Source organism: Triticum dicoccoides, chromosome 3A (assembly GCF_002162155.2).
Source record: "Triticum dicoccoides isolate Atlit2015 ecotype Zavitan chromosome 3A, WEW_v2.0, whole genome shotgun sequence".
Taxonomy (NCBI): domain Eukaryota; kingdom Viridiplantae; phylum Streptophyta; class Magnoliopsida; order Poales; family Poaceae; genus Triticum; species Triticum dicoccoides.
Genome location: NC_041384.1, coordinates 381,996,746 through 382,020,748, shown reverse-complemented (window position 1 = coordinate 382,020,748; position 24,003 = coordinate 381,996,746).

Here is a 24,003-nt window from a genome sequence, read left to right as displayed (position 1 = left end):
AATCACTTTGGGTTTGTAGGTGTTTGGTTTGGGGTTTTGGGTTTTTCCTCACTTGGTGATTTTCGCTCAAAGTCCTCGGAGGATGGGATGCTCTCAATGACAAGTGTCAGTTTCTCGCGGAGGAGCCAACCAGCTAGTGGTTGTAGGGGGCAGCTATTTATAGCCTAGGGAGCAGCCCGACATGATAAGACATAAATTCCCTACAATGAAATGACCGTTAGGTGGGTAGATATTTTGGGACAGCTGGCGCGTAGCACAACAACGGTCGGAAATTTGACTATCAAATTCCTGAGGACTATCATGTTCCTCACTTGTAGGTAATCCGCACTTGTGAATTCCTAACTCCCCAGTCAGGATAAATTCCTCAGAGACCAGAAGAACATCATCTCTGTCACTGAAGAAATTGACTGAACTGTATGAGATTTCCAATGGCTTCACTCGAAGGGAAATGTAGGTGTAGGATTTTGAGATGAGCATCACATGGAAACTTTTCCTTAGTTTTACCTCTACCCACTTTAACAGTATGGTGTTTCCTATGACTCAAGAAAGAGAAAATGAAACTACGAAAACAAAAGTCTTCACGCTTCATGTTCCTCGCCTGAATATCAAGTCTTCACGGTCACACCAATTTCTTCACTTTCAAAGTCTTCAGAAATCCAAAGTCTTTAGTCTAAGACATTCATTTTTAGGGGTCGACTTTCTTTGTAAATATCAAATTCTTCGTAGACTTATAGACCTATGTACACTCACAAACACATTAGTCCCTTAACCTATAAGTCTTCAATACACCAAAATCACTAAGGGGCACTAGATGCACTTACAAGTACCAAGCGGGAGTCTAAGGTAAGTGAAAGGCATCGATCCAACTGTGCAACCAAAAACTCTAGCAAGATTGTCGTGGCTATCATGTCAAGGTTGATCGGGATCAGCGGTTATTTGTGGAAATTAATTTTGAGTCCAATGGAGGAAGCATAGCCTGATAAGATTTGTTTAACCAGAGTGGCTTGTCGAGTGCACGCAGGAAGGACAATGAGCATGTTGTCCGCATATTGAAGGACCGGGTATTCAGTCTGCCCATTGCATGGGAATGGGAGGTTAATTCCGCCTTGTTTGAAAGTGTCATTAATTGTTTCCTGAAGTAATTCCACTGCAAGGACAAAGATTAGAGGCGAGAGCGAGTCCCCTTGTATAACCCCGCATCGGCATTGAAATTGTCGGCTGGGTATGCAATTGAGAAGAATAGATGATTGGCCAGCGGAAAAGAGGCATTTAATCCAAGAGATCCATCTTTCGTTAAACCCCATATGATGCATGATATTGATCATAGGATCATGCGCGATTGTGTCGAATGCTTTAGCAAAGTCAAGTTTGAGTAAAATAATTTCCCTTCCAGATGCATGGCATTGATGAATATAGTGGTAAGCCCATGCAACGAAATCTTGGATGGTTCGCCCCTTGAGAAATCTGTATTGGTTACAGTGTACCAACTTGAGGATGATGCATTGCAGTCGATTAGCTAATAACTTTGTGAGTAGTTTCAAGCAATAATTGAGCAGGGTGATCGGTCTGTAATCGTTAACTGATTCAGGCGAGTTAACCTTAGGCATAAGGGTTATGAATCCATCATTGATGCTGGTGATGTCTAGATTGCCTTCATAGAATTGTGAGCAAAGAGAATAGAAATCATGCTTGATAATCGGCCAGCATGCTTTGAGGGAAGGCCCGCTGAAACCATCGGGCCCAGGAGCACGAGCAGGGGGCATTTCCTTGACTACCCCATCAATTTCTCCCGGAGTGAATGGATCTGTGAACTGGTCAAGGTTGTTTGTGTGCTGGATGATTGAGGGCAAATCAAACTTCATATCACACTGTGCTGTGGTGCCCAATCGGGTTTTGTATGTCAGATGAAGAAGGGCTTCTTTTCCAGGGTGTCTCAACCAGTTGATCATGATCAGTGTGAAAGGAATCAATGTTATTCTTACGAAATCTTTCTGTGGCAATGGCTTGAAAAAACTTGGCGTTTTCATCCCCGAATTTGATCCATCGAATAGTACAATGCCTTTTCCAACAAAATTTATGGTATTTGAGAAGCTTGATAAGGTGTGTCCTAAGGATGTTTCTAAAGTTTGTTTCTGGAAGCTTAAGACATCCTTTGTTTTCCAACTTGTCCAAATCAGCTAGGACAGCATTGCAATTAGTGATCGCAATAGATAACCGCGAGATGTGTCTTGTCCATCTCTTCAAGGCATGTTGAAGGGCTTCAAACTTGTGAGAAAGCGTGGCTGCTGCATTTTTATTGTGAACTGGCTTGTTCCAAACCTCTTGCACTACTTCCATAAAACTCGGTTGCAAAATCCAATAGGATTCAAAGTGGAAAAGCTTGCTACGAGGGATTTTGGTTTCAATGGTTACAACGCATGGGATATGGTCTGAGACAGGTTTGCCGAGGGGTTTAACTAGGATTTTTGGGTAGGCATTGGTCTAGTGAAGGGAGGTAAGAAACCAATTAATTTGTTCAAGGAGGGGGTCAAGTTGCATGTTACTCCATGTATAAGATCTACCTTGGACCAAAAGCTCAATAAGTTACTGCTTGCGTATAATGCCATTAAAGGTGATCATGTCATTCGTGTTTCCCCCTATTTGTTGCGATTGTCAGGAGCACACATATAATTGAAATCGCCGACCAATAACCAATCTTGTCCGTTGGGAATATGAACATCATGAAGCCAGGTGGTAAACGCAATCCGATCATCCCCCGCACAAGGACCATAAATATTCGCGAGCATCCAGGATTGAGAGGACTGTGTACTGACGAAGTTGATGACTAACGCAAATACATAAGAAGACACAACTGTACCCGAAAATATAGAGCTTTTCCACACAGTTAGAAGACCTCCAGATGCGCCAGGGAAGGGACAAAAGCAAAACGATCAAATTGTCTAGGAAAGCAGGTTTTAATGAAAGCAAAAGTAACATCAGTCATTTTGGTCTCCTGCAGACAAACAACCGCAGAGCCACTCGAGATGACTGCATTATTAAGAGCTAAATGTTTCTTCTCGGAGTTGAGACCTCTGATGTTCCATGAAAACACATTCCAGTAGCTCAAAGGAGGCATTGCAGCAGAGGGAATCACTCAAGGCTTGGAGAGGTCGCTTCACCTTGCGCTTCTTCAGACGAAGGATCTACAGATGATAGAGCAGCCAAGGATGTAGCAAGTAGGGCTTCAGAGGTCAGCGTGGTTTCAGGAATAGCACATGTGTTAACACCAATAACTTGCAGCATAGTGATTGGGATTGGAGGACGAATGCCATCTTCTATCTGCGAAGCATTGCTTGAGGATCCAATCAAGAGCATAAAACGAGGCTTCACTTTGGATGTGGTCGAGCGGTTGTCCTTGATAGCATGGATTTTGAAACCATTGAACTTGGTTGAGCGCTGACCGTGCCTGACTTCATTGGTGGAAATGGGAGCTGCTGCCCTGGGACGTCTGGCCCGAGCCACCTGTTGAGTTGGAGGGGCCACATTGTCAGGTTACATGGAGTCAGGGGTGTGTTGAGGATCACCAAGGCTTGTCCTTTCTGCATCTTCAGTTATCTCTTCAATGACCACCGAAGAGGAAATGGGCTGGATGGCACTGAAAGTCTGTATTTGTGAGAAGTTGATACCCGTGGATGAGCTTCTGGCCATTCTACTGAAAGATCCAGTCCCTAATCAGCATCTTAACAGTTATATATTTCATGCTCTGCGCCCTGTCATTACTTCCATTGGTCCAGGGAGAGAGGGATATGGTCTGAGGAATGCAAATTCTAAAATTGCTGTCAGATTTACTTATGAATCCATAGGTAGCCAAACTTGGTTTTGAAAGCGAGTTTCCATTCATCACCCTCTTGGATGTGAATTTGATAATAGCCACTCTTAAGGTCAATCTTAGAGAAAATGGTGGCTCTGCTAAGCTCATATAGCATATCATCAAGGCGTGGAATGGGGTAGCGATAACAAACGTTGATAGCATTGATAGGACGACAATCGAAACACATGTGATATGTACCATCTTTCTTGGGAACAACGATTACCGGTACGGCACATGGGATCAAGCTTTCTCGTACATGGCCGTTGTCGATTAGTTGTTGTACTTGCCGTTGGATCTCCTTTGTTTCCTTGGGGTTAACGCAGTAGGGAGCCTTGTTAGGAAGAGGTGCTCTGGGTATGAGGTTGATGCGGTGTTCGATGCCTTATAGTGGAGGTAGAACCGGAGGTAGTTCATTAGGGAATACATCCTGGAATTCTTGCAATAGATAAGACAACACTGAAGGTAGATTGTGAGAGATGTTAGTTTTAGGTGCCTCGTCCTTGAACAATAGGACAAAGTGCATAACACTTGATGGGTTCTCACACACTTCTCTCGTCTCACTTTTGGTGGCGAATAGCACTAAGTTTTTCTTATCGCTCATCGTGGAGGAACTCAATTTGGGCTTGTGGCTCTCACTCCCTTTTGGGTGGCTCACTCTCTATTCTCTACACGATGTGTGTTTGCTTGGTTGTCAGTGATCACTTGGCTTGGTGACATAGGTCGTAGCACGTACTCCTTCCCTTTCATCTTGAAGCTATAGTGATTGGTTCGGCCGTTGTGGATGATGCCACGATCAAATTGCCAAGGTCGTCCAAGTAGGAGGTGGCAAATGGACATAGGAACGACAACACACTCCAAAGTGTCTTCAGATGCTTCGATCTTGAAGGAAACATGAGCCATGTTCTCCACTTGAATAGTGCCGGAGTCGCTAAGCCATTGGACCTTGTAGGGATGGGGTGCTTCATGTTGACCAATCGTAGCTTGGAACATAGCTCTTCACTTGCCAACTTATGGCAACTTCCTCCATCGATGATGACCTTCACCAACCTTCCATTGATGCCCGCCTTGGTGTGGAAGATATTGGCATCTTTGGTCTTCGTCTTGTTGATGTTGAAGTGTCAAGACGTTGGAGACAACGAGAGCGGGGCTCGAATCATTGTCACAAAAGGCTTGGTCATCTTCATTGTGATTCACTTTCCAGTGCATAACCACAAGCTCAAGGGCTTCCATTTCCCCTTCACTCATGGAGTCGTAACTATCGTCGTCGTTGAGGATCATGGTGCACTTATTGGTACACTCGAAGGACTTGTGGCCTCGGCCGCCGCATGTGAAACATTTGATGGAACTTGTCTTGGTGGTCTCATCTAGTGGATTTGTAGATGATGAAGCTCTCGGCTTGAAGTTGCTTGTAGTAGGAGGACGACTTGAGGTTGTCTAAGTTTTCTTGTAACTTGACTTGTGGCCAGTGCTTGCAGCAGGTTTGGTTGAGGTAGAAGTTGGTGTAGTCGTTGAAGCTTGCATGTAGGAGCCATAGGACTTGGAAGAGAACTTGGCATACTTTAAGTCATCTTGCACTTGTCGTGCCGCTTTGGTGGCTTGATGCACTAGCTCAATGAGGTTCGAGTAAGGTGGGAAGTCGGTGATCTTTTTGATAGGATGATTGAGTCCATTCAAGAAACCTGCCATAGTTTGCTCATTATCTTCTGTGACATTAGCTCGAATTATGGCGATCTCCATTTCCTTGTAGTACTCTTCAATGCTCTTTGTTCACTGCTTGAGGATTTGTAATTTCTTGAAGAGGTCACGTCTATAGTAGGTTGGTACAAAGCATGCTCGCATGACATCCTTCATTTGATTCCATGTTGTTATGGGTGGTTCACCTCTTGCCTCTCGGCGCTCAACGACTTGTTCCCACCAAATAAGGACATAGTCTTGGAACTCAACGGATGCCATGGCAATCTTCTTCTCATCCTCATATTTGTGCAAATGAAAGATCTTGTCAACCTTCAATGCCCATGAAAGGTACTCTTCGGGATCGTTGCTTCCGGAGAACTTCGGCATGGTAAAATTGAGCTTGCTGTAGCGTTGTTTGTCATTGTGTTGAGGTCGATGGTGATGATGCTGACGGTCTTGTCACGGAGGAGGGTCTTGAACCGCTTGGTTCTCTTGCACCTTGTTGTTACCTTGGCATAGAGGTCGTGGAAGGTTAGCATGATTCCTCATATCTTGAAGCTCCTCAAGGCGTGCGGCTTCTTCTTGGCGCTCTCAGCGGAGGGTCTCTTCTTGAAGTCGATCTTGGCGGTTGCGCTCGCCGACGGCTAGTGTAGCTTTGCAAAGAGCATGTTGTGCTTCAGGGTTTCCTTCCTCACGATGTTATTGCACTTGTCGAGGGCCATCTCCATCTTGGTGTTGTTGGCGATCTTGGCGTATTGGAGCTCGCTCTTGGACCATAGGATCATTATCTTGTCGGTGTTGTCGTTCACGTGCTCGGAGACGGTCTTGTAAACCATTGGCATGGGATGGGTTTCATGGAGCTTAATGTTCTTCATGTTCTTGGCGATGGAACGAACGAGCTTGAGGAGGACTTGCATCCGAAGAAGAATGCGAAGGATACCGACTTGAGTGGCTCTGTCTTGAGTAGGACGAAGAGGTAGAAGAGCGGTTGACCAACAAAGCTCGAATCTCGTCCATTATTGCATTACTCTCTTGTTTTTGTTCATCGAGCTTGTTATCGAAGTAGTCACTTGTACGTTGCTCGGATTGTTGCAAGTGAGTGGCGAGGTTGTCGATACGGCCGCTCAATGCTTGTTGTTCTTGGTGCAAAGCTCTTTGTGCGCCAAAGAGATGGTTCTTGGTGACGTAGGTGTTCGGGTCGTCATCTTGCTCGAGGAAGAGTGGGTTCGAAGAAGTTGTTCTCCTATCCATCATTGGAAGAAAATGTGAGTGGAGAGTGAAAAGAACTAGACCAAATGTACCTTACCCGATGTTGAAAATGGATCAAAGATCACTCAATGATGTAACAAGGAAATAGATCAATTGGTACCATATCTCGTCAATCTGTCGCACCTACATAAATAATGTCGTTTGTGGAGTTTGGTGAGGATGGGGGCATATAATTTGATGCGGATGTTAGCAAGACTCAATAATGTTGAAAAATATTCGCAAATTCACATACGCAATAAGTAGATCAATAGCAATATGTGGCACACGGAAACACACACACACACGGATAGATAGATGGGGTTGTGCAACCAAGGAATGAGCCAAAATGTGGAATCCACGGAAAATTCTCTTGTTGCACAATGCTAGAGAGACGCTAGCACGATTGCACAATAGGCGGATATGAGACTTGTGCACAACTTACTAAGCAAAATGCAACGACTTCTACCTCAAGTATGCTATATGTATGATGTTCAGGTGAGATGATCCAACATGACCGAGTATGACAATCTTAATGTAGTATGATGCTATGGTTATTGCTTAAAAGCTCTTTTCTTATCTTTTCCTTTTGCTTAAAAGCTTGTTGGCTCTTTCTCTTTTGAGCTCTTTTGGTTGTCACTTATGGAAAACTTCATGAACCAAGATAGCAATTGTGTACGTGCGGTGACAACTTTGTGACACAAGAGATGATATCAAGATACTTGTACCAATATCATATGGTATGTATGCAATGGGAAACTATTATAACTAATGTGCACAAGTAACATAGCCGACAATACTCAAATGGTTAGTCTCAATAGCAAGGTGACGCAAAATGGGCTATGGGGTTATCAATGTAATGGCACAGATTACACAAAGATGTCGTCGAAGTTACAGTCCTTGCTTACGGTCGAGGGTGTCAAAATGGTTGAATGGTGGTTGTCGAGGACGAGTCCATATAGAAGATGAGCGGCGGTGATGTCGATGTCGAACGGTTCCTAGTTAGCCGAAACACTCTAGAAAACAATGAACCACAACGCAAATCTTCAAAACCAAATGCGTCAAAATTTGTCGGTGTCGGTAGCGGGTAAGCGGTGGTAGGGTTTGGTGTGTCGAGAGTGTAGCGGAAGTGGGTAGGTTGTGGGGGAAGTAGGAGTGTGGAGGCAGAAATGGTGGCGGAGGAAAACTACAGAAGGTGCAGTTTCGGCAGAGGAAGCTGGATGATCTGGGCCAGGAGCCGGATGATCCGGGCGAGTCCGCATGATCTGGGTCAGGGTCCAGATTGTCCGGGCAGGTCAGCTGCTCGCGGGTGAGGTGTAGGATGAACTCGAAAACGGGAAAAAATTCTACAATTTTGGTGATTTTTGATGGAATTCATGGTGGAGATTGAGGGAAAAGGTTATATCCACTTGCACCACAACAAATCCATGGATCAAAATCAACAAAACTACATCATACCAACAAATCACAAAAAAAATTGGGGCTATTTTTGTGGGGAATTTTTTGAAATTGGGATAAAATCAACAAAGTTAGGCTAGAAAACAAGGGGTAGGGGCTCCAAATTCGTGATCAACCAAGGCTCATGATACCAAGATGATGTAGGGTGGAACCCTAGGGGCCAATATTTCACGATTTGGAGGGGATCCCACGAATAACACGATGAACATAAGGGGAAACACGAGGGAAAACGAGAGGAATCACTAAAATGAACGAGAAACAATCACACATGTGCTAGATCCATGAACATAAAGAGAGGTACATGATACAAAGACAATAAAGGGGGATACAAGTAACTAGTTCTTCTCTAAGAGGAGGTCTTGAATCCACTAGGGGATCTTCTCCTAGGTGGAGGGCTTTAGTCCACTTGGGGGATCTTCTCCTAGATGGAGGGTGTTGGTGTCAAAACCGGTGGATCTCAGGTAGGGGGTGCCGAACTGTGCGTCTAAGGCGGATGGTAACAGGAGGCAGGGGACACGATGTTTACCCAGGTTCGGGCCCTCTTGTTGGAGGTAAAACCCTACATCCTGCTTGATTGTTCTTGATGATATGAGTATTACAAGAGTTGATCTACCAGGAGATCATGGAGGCTAAACCCTAGAAGCTAGCCTATGGTATGATTGTATGTTGTCCTACGGACTAAAACCCTCTGGTTTATATAGACACCGGAGGGGGCTAGGGTTACACAAGGTTGGTTACAATGGAGGACATATACATATCCGTATTGCCTAGATTGCCTTCCACCCCAAGTAAAGTCCCATCCGGACACGAGACAAAGTCTTCAATCTTGTATCTTCATAGTCCAACAGTCCAGCCAAAGGATATAGTCCGGCTGTCCGGAGACCCCCTAATCCAGGACTCCCTCAGTAGCCCCCGAACCAGGCTTCAATGACGTCAAGTCTGGCATGCAGTATTGTCTTCGGCATTGCAAGGCGTGTTCTTCTCCGAATTTTGAATGTTTTCTAAGTAGTGTCTAGCCCCATAAATGTTGGACTTCTTGGCTTCTGTGCCCAATAAGGGCTATCTTCCACACGTCGAATGAATATGAGGAGCCAGGGCATTTTTACATTCGCCCCCCTAGCTAGATAAATAAATTGTCTATCAAAGGGATGGGGATTCTTAGATCCAATCCATACCATCCTCCCACAGCGAGAATCCATCGGAGCGCGCTTCAGAAAAATCCATTCCAATGTGGCTGACCACCGCAGCTCCTCCTCTCGCCCCCGTAGCCCTAAGCCTGGTGATTGGGAGAGATGTTCCGTCCCACACAGTCGATTAGTCGAACTGCAGACTCAGGAATTTCTCCCTCCAGCATATATGGTTCCCGTCCGAGCCGGGCTCGCCACCTACAATGGCGGGGAGCAAGCGGAGAGCTTCCCTAGCCCCTCTACGGGGGAGCGGGTGTGCCTCGTTCCTTACTTATTAAGGGGACTCGGATATCCAATTCATCCGTTCCTCTGCGGGCTCCTGGAGTTTTATGGCCTCCAACTGCATAATTTCACCCCTGCTTCCATATTACACATCGCCGGCTACGTTGCCCTTTGCGAGTTATTCCTGGGCTGCGAGGCTCATTTCGAGCTGTGGAAAAGGTTATTTTGCCTCGTCCCCCACACACAGAAGGGGTCACTTTATCAATTGGGCGGAGCCGAAATATGGTGCATCGCCAAAACTGGATACCTGTCCGGTACTCCGAAGAAGACATCCGAAGACTGGCCTTCGAAATGGTTTTATATGGAGGACGTCCCCCTTCCGGACCCTGTTCGGCGGGGTCTTCCTGAGTTCAACAATGCTCCTCTGAAGAAACGCTGAAGCTGGCGCCCACGGAGCCCCCAGGAGGAAGACAACGGAGAAGTCCTTTACGTGTGAACCGGATTAAAGCGCTGGCTCAATCAGGATTGGCAGTAATCGAGGTTATGTCAATATGCATAATGCGGGGAGTGCAGCCACATCAATATCGAGGGCACCCCCTATGGTGTTTTAATGGGGAAGATGATGCCACCCGTTGTGGGCATAAGGGACCGGACTCCGCTGCTGCCTTAGCAAAAATTCTGACCGAGTTGTTCAAGGGAGAGGAAGAGGAGTTCATCCGCATCAAGCCGCGGGATGGATTCTCCATGTACAACCCTCCAAGATGGGTGAGTTATATCTCCTTACTCCCATTCTCCCCGCATTCTTTGTCGTAGGTACTCACCTTGCCATTTTACGGCAAGAACTGCGAAAAGCTGTAAGGGAGGTCAACATCCCATCTCCACAACCAGAGGACCCTGACCGGGCCCTCGGTCCGGGACTCGAAGAAGATCCAGACATATTCGTGGAGCTGATAGACAGGTAGTTCTATGAATTGAGTTGTGATGACGCCATGGTGGCCATTACGGCCGACTATCCCGGACTGCTCCCTACGTCGCACGTAAGAAAAACCAAAATCCCAACTCCAAAAACTAGGATCCCCTTTTAGACACTTCACCTACCATATACATATGGTGTTTTACAGGGAAGGCATTCGGGACGCCGTGCCGAACCCGTAGCCACTCGCCAACAAGAGGCACCGAGGCCGGTAGGCCAAAAAGGAAGGCGGTCAGGACGAAGACGCCGGCGCAGAGGTATGACAAAAAAACCCCGCTCCGTGGTTGTCGTCTTTCTTAAAATGTAATGACGTCCATGTTTCTTTAATAGAAAAAATGCTCACTCGAATATGTCCGGGGAGGCTGCCAATCACGCTTCCACCAGTCGGGCTCCAGGGCCGGACATAGAGGCGGAAGCCGACATGGGGCGGACGCCGGATACTCCTCCTACAGAGGATGCGGACAGACTGTCCGCTACAAATTAAGAAGTGGAGAGCACCATGAATCATGGGCGTCGCCGGGCCATACTCCGTGATGCTTGCTTCTCACTAGAGGCATTTGATGCCTTCAATTCTGGAGACGCGTGCCTTTGTGCTGATCAAAATGGTCTAGCCAGAGCCATGGACCAGTATGTAAGGGATGTACGGGTAAGTAAATCTGATGATTATATGTATCAGTAGCCCCTGAGACTTGAAACAGTTGACGCAACTGATTTAAGGATCAATATTTGTGCAGGTTCTTACAGAGAAGAATTCCCAACTGTCTCAAGAGATGGACGAGTGCAAGGCCCAGTTGGAAGCCGCTGTTGCCGCATTGAAGGAGTCCAAAAAGGGTCCCCCTGGTAACTCTTTTGTCTATTGCAAAGAACATCAGTACCAGGTAGTATGTAGTGTATATGCGCACCTAACAATAGATGTTGCAGGTGGCCCCGGAGTGAATCTGGAGGCCGTGGAGGTGGATACGGCATGTGATGATCGACAGCGAAACGCTGGCGAGCGCGTGCTGATGCGAGTCAGGCAGGACAAAAATGATCTCCAAGATGCCAATATCCGTCTGGGCGTGGAACTGAAGGATGTCCGAGCCTAGCTTGCGGACTCCGTGAAGGAGAATAAACGGCTTCAGCGCGGCATTTTTAGTAAGTGCTTGAACGAACTTTTTAAAGGAGTTCGGCGAAGAAGCCTGCTAACAGCGTTATGTCTGTACGTATGCTGACGGGTCCTCCCGCGGAGGAGAAGCCCGGGTCCTCGGGTGATCTTCTGGCAGAGCTCTCACAACTGCACGAACAAGTTCGGCAGGTGATGCAGAGTATTGCCCAAGCCTTGTGGCCGTCCGTGTCCCCGCCAGGAGGCATGGGGGAGCTTATAGAGAAGCTGAAGGGAGCGCGGCGGCGCTTCCGGTTATGGAATATATCAGCCTGCCGACAAGGTGCACGGGAAGCCTGGGCTATGGTGAAGACACGATACACCAAGGCTGACCCAAACCACATGGCCGAGGTCGGACCTGTGGGGCCCGATGGGAAAGAGATCCCCGTCAGTTTAGTGTATGATCAAGTAGAATTAGCCACAAATTATTCCCAACAGGATTGTAGGCTAGACAGCCTGTTGGATGGTATAGAAGAAGATTTAATCAGTCTTAGTGACTGCGTACTTCAAGTGACATATGTAATGTCCCTAGCAGGATTGTAAATCATTTGTCATGGCGGACCTTTTCGCTTCGACCTCTGGACCCGATAGTCCGGAGTGTATCCGAATACCCACTCGGTTGTATAAAAACCAGGGTATGCATGGAAACCAGGCATAGGGGTCATAAGTGCTTGAACAGACAAGTACCCAACTAGCTATGTTATATTACATGGGTAGTAAGAAACATCTTCCAGGGAGAATAGTTCCGTTAAGGGTTCCTTTCCCTGGGTACGCATGCCCTAATGTGCATGTTCGAACTGCGAGACGCGGGTTAAAAACATCTAGGGGCGTGTAGTAATTTAAATGAAAGTCATCTTTTATTCACCGACTGAATATTCCCTTAAGAACGCTAGCTTTCGGCTTCACCCAGTCTGAGGTACACATCCGGCTGACCCGGCAGTAACAATCGCAGAGGCGCTCCCCTTATGCCCTAGCCGAATTAACGGGAACGTAGGGCATAAACACAAGAGCCGGGCAACCCAACATCGCCAAAACTTAAGTCATATCGATGCATATAATGGCGAAAAAGGTACATGCGGAATAATAACACATGTGCGGGGCATAAAGCCTGGAAAGATAATTAGATTAAGCTTCTATATAGGAAGCCCCCAGCTATATTGAGCGTGATTAGCGCGTCAAGATTGTGTAACCAATACACAGGTTTAGCCCTTTAGGGCTTTGAAGAGAAAAGAGAGAAAGAAAGAGAGAAAAAACAGATGTGCAAAAAATACATGGAGGTAAGGAGATGAACATAGAGTCCGGCGCTAGGCGTAGAATCTTCGGAGCCTGGCTGCGTTCCATGGGTTTGGCTCGAGTCGATTATTCGATGCATCCCACAGACGGTACGCTCCACCGGTCAGAACATGGTCGATAATGAAGGGACCTTCCCATTTGGGCTTGAGCTTGTTCTTTTTCTTCTCCGGCAGGCACAGAACTAGTTCACCAACGTTGTAGGTTTTGGCCCGCACGTCTATGCTTTGATACCTTCGAGCCTGTTGCTGATAGAATGTGAAACGGGCTTTTACCACGTCGCGCTCCTCCTCCATAGCATCCAAACTATCCTTCCGATCGAGCTCGGCCTCTCTTTCTTCGTACATGTGCACTCGAGGTGAGTCATGAATTATGTCGCAAGGCAGCACCGCCTCAGTGTCGTACACCATAAAAAATGGTGTGTATCCGGTAGTGCGATTTGGCATCGTCCGCAGCCCCCATAGTACGGAGTCGAGCTCCTCTACCCAATGGGTGTCCGATTCCTTTAAGGACAGGACTAATCTGGGTTTAATGCCACTCATGATAAGACCATTTGCTCGTTCGACTTGACCGTTAGTTTGCGGATGATAGACAGAAGCATAATCGAGCTTGATGCCCATGTTGTTGCACCATAGTTTCACCTCGTCGGCTGTAAAGTTCATGCCGTTGTCAGTGATGATGCTATGGGGGACACCATAACGGTGTACAACCCCGGATATGAAGTCTATCACCGGTCCGGATTCAGCCGTTTTGACAGGTTTGGCTTCTATCCATTTGGTGAATTTGTCCACCATGACCAGTAAGTATTTTCTCTTATGGGTTCCCCCTTTGAGGGGTCCGACTATATCGAGCCTCCAGACTGCAAAGGGCCAAGTAATGGGGATTATTTGGAGGGCGGTAGGTAGCATGTGGCTTTGGTCTACAAAAAGCCGGCAACCGACACAATGTTGTACCAGATGATGTGCATCTGCCCGGGCTGTTGGCCAATAAAAACCTGTACGGAAGGCCTTACTTACAAGGGCCCAGGTTGCTGCGTGGTGGCCGCTGAGTCTGGCATGGATTTCTGCTCGAAGCTTCCGCCCTTCCTCTTCGGAGATGCACCTTTGAAGGACTCCGGTTGTGCTTTTCTTATAAAGCTCTCCCTCATGGACCTTGTAGGTTTTAGATCGCCGTACTATGCAGCGAGCCTCATTTTGGTCCTCGGGTAATTCATGTCTAGTTAGGTAGGCCAGGAATGGTTCTGTCCACGGGGTGATGACGGCCATTATCACGTGGGCTGAAGGTGTTGTTTCGGTGGCAGAGCCTTCGATTGTGTCAGAGTGCTCGATATCTGGGGTTGTGGCCGGGTCCAGACTATTTTTGCCGTTGTCCCCTTCCCATACCACGGATGGTTTGAACAATCTTTCCAGGAAGATGTTCGGTGGGACAGGGTCGCGTTTAGCGCCGATACGGGCTAGGACGTCCGCCGCCTGGTTGTTTTCCCGAGCCACGTGGTGGAATTCCAGCCCCTCGAACCGGGCTGACATTTTGAGGACGGCATTGTGATATGCCACCATTTTCAGATCCTTGGCATCGAAGTCTCCATTTATTTGGGATATTGCGAGGTTCAAGTCCCCACGCACCTCTAAGCATTGGATGCCCATGAAGACTGCCATCTGGAGGCCGTGTAGTAGGGCCTCGTATTCGGCTGCGTTATTGGAGTCTGTATATAGTATTTGGAGCATGTATTGCACCGTGTCTCCAGTGGGGGACGTCAGGACGACGCCAGCCCCTAGACCAGCCAGCATTTTAGAGTCGTCGAAGTGCATGATCCAATTGGAGTATGCGTCGTACTCTTTAGGGAGTTCGGCTTCTGTCCATTCGGCTACGAAATCGGCCAGTACTTGCGACTTAATGGCTCATCGTGGCTTAGATATTATGTCGAACAGGAGGAGCTCGATGGCCCATTTGGCAATCCGGCCCGTGACATCACGGTTGTTTATTATGTCATTGAGTGGTACTTCGGAGGCCACCGTAATCGAACACTCTTGAAAGTAGTGTCATAATTTCTGGGATGCCATAAATACCACGTATGCTATCTTTTGGTAATGTGGGTACCATGATTTGCATGGAGTGAGGACGGTGGATACATAGTATACCGGATTTTGAAGTGGGAATTTATGTCCGTCCATGTCTCATTCGATGACGAGCACTGCGCTTACAACTTGGTGAGTTGCCGCTATATATAATAGCATTGGTTCGCCAACCGTTGGCGCGGCTAGGATTGGGTTGGCGGCCCGGATGGCTTTTATTTCTTCCAGTCCGGCCGTGGCTATGTCCATCCACTCGAAGTGTTCGGTGCGCCGAAGAAGGCGATAAAGGGGAAGTGCCTTTCCTCCTAATCGGGAGATAAAGGTGCTTAAAGCTGTCACACATCTAGTCAATTTATGGATTTGCTTGAGGTCAGTTGGGATAGACAACTGAGACAGAGCTCAGATTTTAGCCGGTTTGCTTCAATTCCTGTACTGGAGATGATGAAGCCGAGGAGCTTTCCGGCGGGGACGCCGAAAATGAATTTTTCCGGATTGAGCTTAATGTCGTATGTTCGGAGATTGGTGAACGTGAGCCTCAAGTCGTCCATTAAAGAGTCGACGTGTCTAGTTTTAATGACCACATCGTCTACATATGCCTCCACAGTCTTGCCGACTGCTTTTCCAGACATGTCTGGCTCATGCGCTGATATGTTGCACCGACGTTTTTGAGCCCAAAGGGCATTGTGTTAAAGCAGAAGGGGCCGTATGGTGTTATAAATGTTGTTGCGGCTTGATCAAACTCCGCCATCTTAATCTGGTGGTAACCGGAGTATGCATCGAGGAAGCACAATGATTCGTGTCCTGTGGTAGCGTCGATGATTTGATCGATGCGAGGGAGTGGGAAGGGATCCTTTGGGCAAGCCTTGTTAAGGTCTTTGAAGTTGACACATAGGCGCCAGGATTTGCCCTTCTTTTGTACAATCACCAGGTTTGCTAGCCAATCCGGATGTTTTACTTCTTTAATGAATCCAGCTTCCAGTAACTTGGCCAGCTCCCCTCCCATGGCTTGTCGCTTAGGTTCAGAGAAACGTCGAAGCGTCTGCTAGACCGGCTTGAATCCTTTTAGAATGTTAAGGCTATGCTCGGCCAATCTGCGTGGGATTCCTGGCATGTCTGAAGGATGCCAGGCGAATATGTCCCAATTCTCGTGCAGAAACTCCCGTAGTGCGGCGTCTACAGCGGGGGTCTAACTGTGCCCCAATGGATGCTGTTTTTGTAGGGTCCGTTGGATGGACTTGGAATTTAACTATTTCATCCGCTGGTTTAAAGGAGGTGGACTTGGATCTTTTGTCTAGTATCAAGTCATCCCTGTCCACCGTGGAGCGCAGCGCGGTTAACTCCTCCGCCACAAGGGCTTCTGATAATGCCTCGAGGGCTAGTGCGTCTGTTTTGTTCTCGGCGCGGAGTTCTATGTCCGGATCACTAGCTAGAGTGATAATTTCCTTGGGTCCGGGCATTTTGAGCTTCATGTACCCATAATGGGGTATGACTTGAAAAATCGTGAATGCCTCCCGCCCTAGAAGGGCATGGTATCCGCTATTGAACGGGGCCACTTGGAATGTAATTTCTTCGGACCTGTAATTCTCCGGAGTGCCGACAACCACATCAAGTGTGACTTTCCCAGTTCAACGTGCCTCCCAACTAGGGATGATTCCTCGGAAGGTCGTACTGCTTTGCTCACTACGGTTGTTGTCTATGTCCATTTTTTGGAGAGTTTCCTCATAGATGAGGTTTAATCCGTTGCCGCCATCCATGAGCACCTTAGTGAGCTAAAAGCCGTCCACAATTGGACTGAGGACCAAAGTGGTTGGTGCTCGGGCCGTTCGGAATTTAGGTTCGTCACTGGCGTTGAAGGTGATAGCCGTGTCACTCCATGGATTTATTGCTGCCATGTGGCAGACTTTGACAAGGTCGCGGAGTGCTCGCTTACGCCTATTATTTGAGGCGAAGGTCTCGAAGACCGTTAATACTGTGTTCTTATCCATGGGGAGGTGCTCTGAGGTATTTTGGGTGAGAAGATCCTCACCGCTTTTGGCCACCTGCCGGAGTACCCAACATTCTCTAAGGTTGTGTGTTGATATGGTATCCGCTGTACTATGGATTTTGCAGGGCTCGTTGAGCCATCCCTCCAATACGGTTCCACGCCTTGTAGTGGGCTTTTGCTTCTTTGTAATTGAGTCGGGCGACTTATGAGAGTGCGCCCTTTTAGTTTGGACTGGGGTTTTGTCAAAGCCAGATTATCCCAAAATTGCGTTTGGGTTTTCCAGGCACTTTCAATCGCACAGTATATCCGTACTATGTACGCCAAGTCAGCGAAGTGTGCTACGGCACGACGACTTATGGCATTGAGGACTCCCTTGTCTGTGCAATTGTTGCAAAAGAATGAAATTGCATCTTCCTCGCGACAGTCCTTGACCTTGTTCATTACAAGGAGGAATCTGGCCCAATAGTGATGTATTGTGTCTTGGGGCGTTTGCCTAATGTGGGAAAGATAGTTTGTATCTGGGTGGGTGGGTGGATTTAAGTCCAGACCTTGACCCAATCTGTGATCCCGGGGCATGGGAGTTTCCGATCTTGGAAGTTCAGGCTCCGGGATGTTGCCCTGCGGGTTCGGTATGCGGCCTGATTCTGGATTCAGGGTTAGGGCGGCGTCCTCCCGCGAGCGTGTATCCTGTTCGGAGAGCTCGGGAATCCGGACATAGTTCATCCTCAGGATAGAGGGATAATCGCCGCATTGCTCCTCCACCACCGCTATCTGATGGGTGACCGGCGAAGAGTTAATCTCCCTTTGGTCGAGTTTAAGCCCGATCCGATCGTAGTCCGTAGTGACTCCCAGAGCGGCAATGCGATCCAAGAGCTCGTTCAAAGAGGAGAGCTCCATTGGGTCCATCTTCTCGGCAAATTTTGAGCCGATGTGGAGGCTATTTTCGATGACCCGAGAGGTCATCGTCGGCGTAGTGGCCGAGCGGGCGGTCATGACGAAGCCGCCTAGTCGGAGAGTTTGGCCTATAGCCAGGGCTCCCCCAGAGGTGATGTTGTACTTGACAACGAGGCGAGCCATCTTCCTTATGATGACTACACAGTGGAACTCTCAATGGAAGCACCAATGTCGGTGTCAAAACCGGCGGATCTCGGGTAGGGGGTCCCGAACTATGCGTCTAAGGCAGATGGTAACATGAGGCAGGGGACACGATGTTTACCCAGGTTCGGGCCCTCTTGATGGAGGTAAAACCCTATGTCCTGCTTGATTGTTCTTGATGATATGAGTATTACAAGAGTTGATCTACCACGAGATCAGGGAGGCTAAACCCTAGAAGCTAGTCTATGGTATGATTGTATGTTGTCCTACAGACTAAAACCCTCTGGTTTATATAGACACCGGAGGGGGCTAGGGTTAGACAAGGTCGGTTACAAAGGAGGAGATATACATATCCGTATTGCCTAGCTTGCCTTCCACGCCAAGTAAAGTCCCATCCGGACATGAGACGAAGTCTTCAATCTTGTATCTTCATAGTCCAACAGTCTGGCCAAAGGATATAGTTCGGCTGTCCGGAGACCCCCTAATCTAGGACTCCCTCAGAGGGCTTGGCCTCCAATGGATTAGGTATCAAGTGGATGAGCAAAGCTCTATCTCTAATGTGAGATAAACCAATGCCCACTTTAGAAAAGTGGAGGTGGAGTCATTTATATAGGCAAAGTGTTGGGGAACGCAGTAATTTCAAAATGTTCCTACGCACACGCAAGATCTATCATGGTGATGCATAGCAATGAGAGGGGAAGAGTGTTGTCCATGTACCCTCATAGACCGTAAGCGGAAGCTTTATGACAACGCGGTTGATGTAGTCGAACGTCTTCATGATCCGACCGACCGTAGCACCGAAGGTACGAACCTTGATCTGCACACGTTCAACTCGGTAACGTCCCGCAAACTCTAGATCCAGCTTAGTGTCGTGGAGAGTTTCATCAACACGACGGAGTGATGGCGCTGATGATGAAGCTACCGGAACAGGGCTTCGCCTAAGCACTACAATGATATGACCGAGGTGGATTATGGTGGAGGGGGGGGTACCGCACACAGCTAAACAATGTCAACTTGTGTGTTCTAGGGTGCCCCCTTCCCCCGTATATAAAGGAGCAAGGGGGGAGGCCGGCCGGCCCTAGGGCGCGCCAAGGAAGGAGTGGGAGAGAGGAAGGAAGGAGTGGGAGAGAGGAAGGAAAGGGGGGCGCCACCCCCTCCTAGTCCAATTCAGACCCAAGGGGGAGGGGGCACACGGCCTGCCCTGGCAGTCCCTCTCTCTCTCCACTAAGGCCCATCTAGGCCCACTAGTCCCCCGGGGGGGGGGGGGTTCCCGAACCCTCCGATACTCCGGTTTCCTTCGAAATCACCCGGAACACTTATGGTGTCCGAATATAGCAATCCAATATATCAATCTTATGTCTCGACCATTTCGAGACTCCTCGTCATGTCCGTGATCACGTCCGGGACTCCGAACAACCTTCTGTACATCAAAACACATAAACTCATAATACCAATCATCATCGGACGTTAAGCGTGCGGACCCTACGGGTTCGAGAACTATGTAGACATGACCGAGACTCATCTCCAGTCAATAACCAATAGCGGAACCTGGATGCTCATATTGGTGCCTACATATTCTATGAAGATCTTTATCGGTCAAACCGCATAACAACATACGTTGTTCCCTTTGTCATCAGTATGTTACTTGCCCGAGATTCGTTCGTCGGTATCTCAATACCTAGTTCAATATCGTTACCGGCAAGTCTCTTTACTCGTTCCGTAATGCAACATCCCGTAACTAAGTCATTAGTCACATTGCTTGCAATGCTTATAGTGATGTGCATTACCGAGAGGGCCCAAAGATACCTCTCCGATACACGGAGTGACAAATCCTAATTTTGATCTATGCCAACTAAACAAACACCATTGGAGACACCTGTAGAGCATTTTTATAGTCACCCAGTTACGTTGTGACGTTTGACAGCACACTAAGTGTTCCTCCGGTATTCAGGAGTTGCATAATCTCATAGTCATAGGAACATGTATAAGTTATGGAGAAAGCAATAGCAGTAAACTAAACGATCATCGTGCTAAGCTAATAGATGGGTCAAGTCAATCACATCATTCTCTAATTATGTGATCCCATTTCATCAAATGACAACTCTTTGTCCATGGCTAGGAAACTTAACCATCTTTGACCAAGGAGCTAGTCAAGTAGAGGCATACTAGTGACACTCTATTTGTCTATGTATTCACACATGTACTAAGTTTCCGATTAATACAATTCTAGCATGAATAATAAACATTTATCATGATATAAGGAAATATAAATAAAAATTTATTATTGCCTCTAGGGAATATTTCCTTCAATAATATAGATTACATTGTAGTGATTCTAACACCCATGGAGTCTTGGTGCTGATCATGTTTTGCTCATGAGAGAGGCTTAGTCTACGGGACTGCAACATTCAGATCCGTATGTATCTTGCAAATCTCTATGTCTCCCTCCTTGACTTGATCGCGGATGGAATTGAAGTGTCTCTTGATGTGCTTGGTTCTCTTGTGAAATCTGGATTCCTTTGCCAAGGCAATTGCACCAGTATTGTCACAAAAGATTTTTATTGGACCCGATGCACTAGGTATGACACCTAGATTGGATATGAACTCCTTCATCCAGACTCCTTCATTCACTGCTTCCGAAGCAGCTATGTATTCTGCTTCACACGTAGATCCCGCCACGACGCTTTCCTTAGAACTGCACCAACTGACAGCTCCACCATTCAACAAAAATACGTATCCGGTTTGTGACTTAGAGTCATCCGGATCACTGTCAAAGCTTGCATCGACGTAACCGTTTACGACGAGCTCTTTGTCACCTCCATAAACGAGAAACATATCCTTAGTCCTTTTCAGGTATTTCAGGATGTCCTTGACCGTTGTCTAGTGATCCACTCCTTGATTACTTTGGTACCTCCTTGCTAAACTAATAGCAAGGCACACATCAGGTCTGGTACACAACATTGCATACATGATAGAACCTATGGCCGAAGCATAGGGAATGACTTTCATTTTCTCTCTATCTTCTGTAGTGGTCGGGCATTGATTCTGACTCAACTTCATACATTGTAACACAGGCAAGAACCGTTTCTTTTCTTAATCCATTTTGAACTTCTTCAAAACTTTATCAAGGTATGTGCTTTGTGAAAGTCCAATTAAGCGTCTTGATCTATCTCTATAGATCTTGATGCCCAATATATAAGCAGCTTCGTCGAGGTCTTTCATTGAAAAATTCTTATTCAAGTATCCTTTTATGTTATTCAGAAATTCAGTATCATTTCCGATCAACAATATGTCATCCACATATAATATCAGAAATGCTACAGAGCTCCCACTCACTTTCTTGTAAATACAGGCTTCTCCAAAAGTCTGTATAAAACCATATGCTTTGACCACACTATCAAACCGTATATTCCAACTCCAAGATTCTTGCACCAGTCCATAAAAGGATCGCTGGAGCTTGCACACTTTGTTAGCACCTTTTGGATCGATAAAACCTTCTGGTTGCATCATATACAACTCTTCTTTAAGATATCCATTAAGGAATGCAGTTTTGACATCCATTTGCCAAATTTCATAATCATAAAATGCAGCAATTGCTAACATGATTCAGACGGACTTAAGCATCGCTACGGATGAGAAGGTCTCATCGTAGTCAACTCTTGAACTTGTCGAAAGCCTTTCGCAACAATTCGAGCTTTGTAGACAGTAATATTACCGTCAGCGTCAGTCTTCTTCTTGAAGATCCATTTATTCTCAATCGCTTGCTGATCATCGGGCAAGTCAACCAAAGTCCACACTTTGTTCTCATACATGGACCCCATCTCAGATTTCATGGCCTCAAACCATTTTGCGGAATCTGGGATCATCATCGCTTCCTCATAGTTTGTAGGTTCATCATGGTCAAGTAACATGACCTCCAGAAAAGGATTACCGTACCACTCTGGTGCGGATCTTACTCTGGTTGACCTATGAGGTTCGGTAGTAACTTGATCAGAAGTTTCATGATCATCATCATTAGCTTCCTCACTTACTAGTGTAGGAATCACTAGAACTGATTTCGGTGATGAACTACTTTCCAATAAGGGAGCAGGTACAATTACCTCATCAAGTTCTAGTTTCCTCCCACTAACTTCTTTCGAGAGAAACTCTTTCTCTAGAAAGGATCCATTCTTAGCAAGGAATATCTTGCTTTCGGATTTGTGATAGAAGGTGTACCCAACTGTCTCCTTTGGGTATCCTATGAAGACACATTTCTCCGACTTGGGTTTGAGCTTCTTAGGTTGAAGCTTTTTCACATAAGCATCGCAGCCCAAACTTTAAGAGACGACAACTTGGGTTCCTTGCCAAACCACAATTCATAAGGTGTCATCTCAACGGGTTTTGATGGTGCCCTATTTAACGTGAATGCAGTTGTCTCTAAAGCATAACCCCAAAACGATAGCAGTAAATCAGTGAGAGACATCATAGATCGCACCATATCTAATAAAGTGCGGTTACGACGTTCAGACACACCATTACGCTGTGGTGTTCTAGGTGGCGTGAGTTGCGAAACTATTCCGCATTGTCTCAAATGAAGACCAAACTCGTAACTCAAATATTCTCCTCCACGATCAGATCATAGAAACTTTATTTTCTTGTTACGATGATTTTCCACTTCATTATGAAATTCTTTGAACTTTTCAAATGTTTCAGACTTATGTTTCATCAAGTAGATATACCCATATCTGCTCAAATCATCTGTGGAGGTAAGAAAATAACGATGCCTGCCGCGAGCATCAACACTCATTGGACCGCATACATCAGTATGTATTATTTCCAGCAAGTCTGTTGCTCACTCCATTGTTCTGGAGAACGGAGTCTTAGTCATCTTGCCCATGATGCATGGTTCGCAAGCATCAAGTGATTGCTAATCAAGTGATTCCAAAAGTCCATGAGCATGGAGATTCTTCATGCGCTTTACACCAATATGACCTAAACGGCAGTGCCACAAATAAGTTGCACTATCATTATTAAACTTATATCTTTTGGCTTCAATACTATGAACATGTGTATCACTACTGTCAAGATTTAGTAAAAACATACCATTCATCAAGGGTGCATGACCATAAAAGATATTATTCATATAAATAGAACAACCATTATTCTCTAATTTAAATGAATAACCATCTCGCATCAAACAAGATCCAGATATAATGTTCTTGCTCAACGCTGGCACCAAATAACAATTATTTAGGTCTAATACTAATCCCGAAGGTAGATGTAGAGGTAGTGTGCCGACGCGATCATATCGACTTTGGAACCATTTCCCACGTGCATCGTCACCTCGTCCTTAGCCAATCTTCGCTTAATCCATAGCCCCTATTTCGAGTTGCAAATGTTAGCAACTGAACTAGTATCAAATACCCAGGCGTTACTGCGAGCATTTGTAAGGTACACATCAATAACATGTATATCAAATATACCTTTCACTTTGCCATCCTTCTTCTCCGCCAAATACTTGGGGCAGTTCCGCTTCCAGTGAACATTCCCTTTGCAGTAGAAGCACTCAGTCTTAGGCTTAGGTCGAGACTTGGGCTTCTTCACTTGAGCAGCAACTTGCTTGTCGTTCTTCTTGAAGTTCCCCTTCTTCCCTTTACCCTTTTTCTTGAAACTGGTGGTCTTGTTGACCATCAACACTTCATTCTCTTTCTTGATTTCTACCTCCGCAGCCTTTAACATTGCGAAGAGCTCGGGAATCGTCTTATCCATCCCTTGCATATTATAGTTCATCACGAAGCTCTTGTAGCTTGGTGGTAGTTATTGAAGAACTCTA